This window comes from Bos indicus, chromosome 10, assembly GCF_029378745.1.
Source record: "Bos indicus isolate NIAB-ARS_2022 breed Sahiwal x Tharparkar chromosome 10, NIAB-ARS_B.indTharparkar_mat_pri_1.0, whole genome shotgun sequence".
NCBI classification, from domain to species: domain Eukaryota; kingdom Metazoa; phylum Chordata; class Mammalia; order Artiodactyla; family Bovidae; genus Bos; species Bos indicus.
This window is the reverse complement of record NC_091769.1, coordinates 87,816,693-87,823,147: the sequence shown is the minus strand read 5'-3', so window position 1 is coordinate 87,823,147 and position 6,455 is coordinate 87,816,693. Positions and strand designations below refer to the sequence as shown.

At 47.5% G+C, this 6,455-nt stretch overlaps 1 long non-coding RNA gene across 1 annotated transcript in view; it reads left to right on the top strand.

Moving 5' to 3' along the window:
* The first annotated feature begins 24 nt into the window (after positions 1-24).
* LOC139185388 (uncharacterized) overlaps positions 25-6,455 on the top strand; it is a 34,150-nt gene continuing 27,719 nt past the window's right edge. Inside the window, exons 1-2 of the long non-coding RNA XR_011569021.1 lie at positions 25-447; positions 1,931-2,249. This is a non-coding gene — a long non-coding RNA (uncharacterized lncRNA). The remainder of the gene's footprint in view (positions 448-1,930; positions 2,250-6,455) is intronic.

Sequence of the window (6,455 nt, the reverse complement as noted above, 5' to 3'; positions counted from 1 at the left end):
GCGCGTCCCCGCCGGGGCCTCCGCCTCCCGCAGCCATTCTTCACCCCCAAGTCATGACCGGGACGCCGGTGGGCGTGTGCTCCCTTCTTATCCCCTCTCTGGGAGCCGCGAAGCCGGAGCAGAGCTCCTGGAGGGTGGGGGCGTGGGAAGTGTTCGCAACGTGCCAAAGCGAGCGCAAACTCCACGGAGATTCCGGGCTTGGAAGGCTAGCTGTTGGATACTTCCTAGGGAGACTGCCTGTCTGGGGCGCTCAGGGTCTAGAAACTAGACTATGGCCTGGAAGTCCAGGGTCCTAGATCGGATTCAGTGGTTGATTTCGCGTGGGGACGTCCAACAGATCACTGCCCTCTGTGGACCTCGGTTTCCCCCATCTCTCAGCCGAGGTCTTCCCACTGGGTGAGCAGAGACCTCCCAGCGCGCGTGTTCCTGAGAGGAGGCTATCCAAAGGTCAGGATCACGACCTCTGCAAGTGAAGGCTTAAAAACCCATCCTCTTCCACCCCGTGACCTGCACCGGCGATAGCGGGGTGCGCCGGCTTCTCCCCTTGTGGGCCTCCCTGGACTCTGGGAACCCTGACGCACACGACGGTGGCGGGGTGGGGGTTGGGTGCGGTGAGGGTGCTGCGCCTGGGTCTTAGGACCGTGACCCATGGGAGGCGATGGCTAGGGAGGATCAGCCGGCCCAGAAAAATGGCGAAAGTACGGGTCACCTGTTGTGTGCAGGGCGTGGCGGGGTGGGGGGTGGGCAGGACTGCGGAGACCCAAGACACCCTCCCTGCTCCTCCCCATTCCACAAAGTGGTGGCCTGAACCAGGAGCAAAATCAAGGAACTTGACCAAAATACCAAAATGAGACAGCTGGGGTGACGGTACATGCTTTGAGACTCTTCCCCTTGCCCCTCCACCAGCAGTTAGAGTGAAAAAGTAAATGCAGCTTCCTGGGCCCCCTGGCAGACAGATTCAGCTTCCTTAGGCTGTGATTGCTGCTTGTTGTTTCTCAATGTCCCCAGGGCTGGGACTGAAAAGGCCTTGGAGAATCCCGAGGTACTCAGTGGTTTATCATCTGTTCCTTAGAGTTGCCCCTGGTGTCTGAATCCTGGGGTCCCTAGATCCAGGAGCAACCTCTTGCTGCCTCCAGTGTCAGAAACCAGGGGTGATCAGAAATGGGAAGGGTCAATGGACTTCAAGAAAGCTGGTTAAAGGACTTGTCTGGTGGTCCAGTGAATAAGACACTTCCCTTCCGATACAGGGAACATGGTTCAATCCCTGGTCAGGAAATTAAGATCCCACATGCCATGTGATGCTGCCAAAATAAATAAAGGCTAGTTAAGAGAGAATGCTTTTAAGATCTTGAGGCAAGAAGTATTGAATGCAGGAGGAGAAAGGGACGACAGAGGATGAGATGGTTGGATGGCATCACTGACTCAATGGATATGAGTTTGAGTAAACTCCCGGAGCTGGTGATGGACAAGAAGGCCTGGCGTGCTGCAGTCCATGGGGTTGCAATGAGTGAGACACGACTGAGAGACTGGACTGAACTGAACTGAGGCAAGAAGACGCTAAGCTGGTGGATAACACCAGGGACCAATAATTGCAATCTATTCATTGTTTTGGTGGGGAAACCCAGCCTCAGAGAATCATTTCCTCAAGTCACACAGCTAATAATTTGAACTGAATTCTTGCTTCTCCGGACACTTAGCTTTCATCAGGCATCTTGCCTCTTGTGCTAACTAAGTGGTTGTGGTTGTTTTAAAGTAGATGTGCAAGTTCTTTACCACTTTTCTCAGAAGACGGAGTCTAATTCCCTTCTCATTAATGTGGGCAGGACGTAGTGACAGGCTTTTCATGGATAGAAGGTGGTGGAAGTGATGGGATGATGCCTGAAGCCTAGGTCATTAAAAGGTGACATATCCTCTGTCTCTCTCCTTAAAGGAGGCTGTCTCCTACTCTCTGAGGACGCCCACCCTGGGAGCCGAGCCGCCACGTTGTGAGGAAGCACAAGCCGCATGGCGGAGGTGACACGAGGTGACCTGGCCGATACCTTCAGCTCAGCTCAGCTTGGCTCTCGGGCAACAGCTGGCCTCAACCACTGGACAGGTGGTGAACTGAGCTGATTCTGGCCCCAGCATTTGAGTCTTCCAACCAAGGTCCCAGATGTGGAGCAGAGACAAGCCAACCTCACTGCGCCCTGTCGGAATTTCTCTCCCACAAAAACTGGGAGATAAGAAGTGATCATTAATGTTTTAAGCCAGTAAGTTTTGAGAAACTCTTGAGATTTTATTATTTATTACACTGAGATTTATTATTGAGATACTTTATTATTATACAGCATTAAGTAACAAATACTGTGGGTTTCCTGAAACGATAAATAGTAAAATAGATTGGGGGTATTTATTCAAACAGTAATACCTATCGAGCACCTTCTATGTGCCTGATTCTGTACTAGGGACTGGGGATACAGTGGTGCATAAGAGGGACATGGTCTTTGTCCTGGCAGGCCTGTGGTCTACCAGTGGAGGAGATGTTTAGGCACGATTCCAGTAGAGTGCTTTGCTAGATGCTTTAATGCATGGTACAGGAGTGCTTACCCCAAACAACTTTCCGGTCAGGTGGGTTGTTGGGGAAAGAAGAAATGAGTTGGCCACAAGGCCAGCATGGTCTTGGCCAGAAACTTCTCTGTAGTGTATTCTTAGAAGTTGTGAGGGATGGGTGTCAGGCAAGGAGGGTGGGGCATGCAAGTAAGTTAGAAAATGGCCAAACTGGAAAAAGATGTATCTAACGCTCTCTCATTTTAGCTGAAAGCCCAGAAAGGACTAGTGTCTTGCCTGGTGTCACACAGCTTGTGAACTGGGCCCAGATAATGTGTCTTGCCTCAAATCCTCTCATGATTCCCCTATACCAATGCCCAGAGAGCAATACTACTAACCAACACTTGAATAACTCATTATTTGGCTCAAAGCTCTATGAACGTTGTCTGTCTTCACAAAAATGCTGGAAGAGGTTCAGTTCAGTTCAGTTCAGTCGCTCAGTCGTGTCCAGCTCTTTCCAGGTGAATCACAGCACACCAGGCCTCCCTGTCCATCACCAACTCCCAGAGTTCACCCAAACTCATGTGCATCGAGTTGGTGATGCCAGCCAGCCATCTCATCCTCTGTCATCCTCTTCTCCTCCTGTCCTCAATCTTTCCCAGCATCAGGGTCTTTTCAAATGAGTCCTCTTCGCATCAGGTGGCCAAAGTATTGGAGTTTCAGCTTCAGCATCAGTCCTTCCAATTAACACCCAGGACTGATCTCCTTTAGGATGGACTGGTTGGATCTCCTTGCAATCCAAGGGACTCTCAAGAGTCTTCTCCAACACCACAGCTCAAAAGCATCAATTCTTCGGCACTCAGCTTTGTTCACAGTCCAACTCTCACATCCATACATGACTATGGAAAAACCATAGCCTTGACTAGACGAACCTTTGTTGGCAAAGTAATGTCTCTGCTTTTTAATGTACAATCTAGGTTGGTCATAACTTTCCTTCCAAGGAGTAAGAGTCTTAATTTCATGGCTGCAATCACCATCTGCAGTGATTTTGGAGCCCCCCAAAATAAGTCTGATGCTGTTTCCACTGTTTCTCCATCTATTTGCCATGAAGTGATGGGACTGGATGCCATGATCTTAGTTTGCTGAATGTTGAGCTTTAAGCCACTTTTTCACTCTCTTCTTTCACTTTCATCAAGAGGCTTTTTAGTTCCTCTTCACTTTCTGCTATAAGGGTGGTGTCATCTGCATATCTGAGGTTATTGATATTTCTCCCGGCAATCTTTATTCCAGCTTGTGCTTCCTCCAGCCCAGCGTTTCTCATGATGTACTCTGCATATAAGTTAAACAAGCAGGGTGACAGTATACAGCCTTGATGTACTCATTTTCCTATTTGGAACCAGTCTGTTGTTCCATGTCCAGTTCTAACTGTTGCTTCCTGACCTGCATATAGGTTTCTCAAGAGGCAGGTCAAGTGGTCTGGTATTCCCATCTCTTTCAGAATTTTCCAGTTTATTGTGATCCACACAGTCAACGGCTTTGGCATAGTCAATAAAGCAGAAATAGAAGAGGTTAGGACAAGTTAATTCCCATTTTACGGATGAAGAAAGGATGCACGGTGAAGCTAGGCAACCTAAGTACTTAGTTCAGGAGCTGGCACATCAGTGACTTTGATGATGACAAGGATGATGGTGATAATGATGCCTAGCTCACATCATGTATCACGGTTGTGATCATCACACTCCAGACTAATGTTCTGAAAACTAATACACAGATGCCTAGCTCACATCATATATCACTGTGGTGAAACTCTGGACTAATGTTTTGGAAACCGATACACAGTGTCTTTATAGCAACACCAAAACTGATATTAATTTGCTCCAACTCATTTTCTGTTCTTGTGACACTGAAGCTAGAGTAAAATTGCTGGAGAGGAGAATCTGGTTGACGTAGCTTGTGTCTTGGGCTCACCCCTTGGTGGGAGGAGGCCAGGGCAACTTCATTAGCTGTCCCCAAAAGACTGCAGATGGTGGTGGAAGAGGGGCTGCCTTAAATGAAAATGGGATCCTGTCAGTAAAAGAAGGACATGGAAGTACACGATTGTAGATGTGTTTATTAAGGATACTCTATGTTTGCACTGTCCAATATGGTAGCCAGAGTCATGTGACTATTTGAATTTAATTAACATTAGATAAAATTTAAAACTCAATTCTTCAGTCACACTGACCGCATTTCAAGGACTCAGTAGCCACCTCCCATTTACAGTTACTGTTCTGAGCAGTACAGATTATAGAACATTTCTACCATTGCTGAAATTTCTATTAGACAGTACTGCTTTGGGATTATTACTTGGAATCCAGCTCTTTCTGCTCTTCTTTTATTCCATACATTGTGAATATGGAAATAGCCAAAAAGGCGAGTCAGACTCTTCATTCATTTATTCAGCAAACACATACTAAGTGTCTACTCTGAATCATACATTATTTTAGGCTCCAGGATGCCTGGAAGGGATCATGGAGATATTTGGTCTAATGGATCTCATATGAGAATCATCTGGGGAGTTCTTTAGAGTACTGATACCCTGCCCTTCCCTGGTGGCTCAGATGGTAAATAATCTGCATGCAATTCAGGAGAACTGGGTTTGACCTCTGAGTTACGAAGATCCCCTGGAGAAGGGAATGGCAACCCACTCCAGTATTCTTGCCTGGAGAATTTCATGGACAGTGGAACCAGGTAGGCTATGGTCCATAAGGTCGCAAAGACATGACTGAGACACACACACACACACACACACACACACACACACACACATATGCACACCACACCCTTCCCAGCAGAGATTCTGGTGAAATTGGGATGGGGCATGCACACCCATAGGTTGGAACAGCTCCCTGACTGATTCTAATGTGTAACTGGGCTTGAGAACCACTGCAATCTGGTCGGACTGGTGACGTGAGTTGCTTTAGATAACCTGAAAACCTGAGTCAGCGTGGGTCTGACCTCCATCCTGGGCTTCTTACAACAGAATCAGAGTTCTCCCTGCATTTGGCATCTGTCTGAATCAAATGCACAGTTCTCAGAGAAGAATGAGTCTGCTCTTCTTTAGTCCAAAAGGAATCCAGTTCACTTCTGATAGAATGCCAACAGAACTCTGGTTTTAAAATGCTTCTGTTTTAAGTTGTTTGAGTAGTTTTTTTGCCTGGAGCTGTGTTACTCAGCCAAGTTGGTGAAAAACCTATATAAAGATAGCACCCTTTCCTGAGCCTCTACTATAGGTCTGCTCATTAATCCCCAGGACGTTCGGAAGGTAGGTTTGCTAATATCAGTTTATAGATGAGCAAACAAAGATGCAAAAAGATTGAGAATTATAACTCATCTGACTTGGTACAGTTGGGATTCCAATCCCAGAGTTGGTACTCTTTCTCCTTCGCCACCTGAGACTACCCCGTAGTTGAGAGTGCAGGGTGACTGGCAGACAGTGGTGCCCTGCTCTGGATCTGCGTGGAAAAGGAAGCTTTGTGCAGGTGAGATGCAGTCCTTTGTGGGTCAGGGGAAGCGCCAAAGCTGATGTGACCCAGACAGTGAGCTCAGAGAGGGTCCTGGGAGCCTGGAGGGAAGAAAATTCAGAGATAAGACAGGGGAGGGGATTTGGATTGGAGTTCTCCTTTTCGCGGATGGTTGTGCCTGGATTCCTTTTATTAAGGAAATTAAAGGAATTTGGAGAAAGCAGCTAAGAGCAGTGTTGTACCTGGAGCAGTTAGTGCTTAAACACCTAGAAATTATGGTGTATGTTTGGTGTGGTGGTTGGTTTAGTCACTAAGTCATGTCCAACTCTTGTGACCCCATGAACTGTTGCCTGCCAGCCTCCTCTGTCCATGGAATTCTCCAGGCAAGAATACTGGAGTGGGTTGCCATTTCCTTCTCCAGGAGAT